Raw genomic sequence first — 321 nt, 5'->3', positions numbered from 1 at the left:
GTTTTGAAATGACAGAATATTATCTTTTATAGGCTGTAGATCATCATAAGGGGTGGGGTTGCTTCAGCTCTGGTCCTGTTTTGAAACTAAGCTGTTTCTGCTGCGTTACATGACTAGGTTTACATTTTGTAGTTTTACCTTTATTCCAGACTTTCCATTAAAGAAACTATAATCCATTATTTTAAAAATGATCATGTTTTCCAACCATAGTAATATACAACTATTGTTGTTGGCAACTATAATGGAAACTCAGATTCAAATGTAATTTCATTGCTTTAAATAATATAAAATAATATTTTCTAGGACAGGATTCATAGAAAT

The sequence above is a fragment of the Danio rerio genome, chromosome 5, assembly GCF_052040795.2.
Source record: "Danio rerio strain M-AB ecotype USA chromosome 5, GRCz13ab, whole genome shotgun sequence".
Classification (NCBI taxonomy): Eukaryota; Metazoa; Chordata; class Actinopteri; order Cypriniformes; family Danionidae; genus Danio; species Danio rerio.
Note: the sequence above shows the minus strand (reverse complement) of the source record.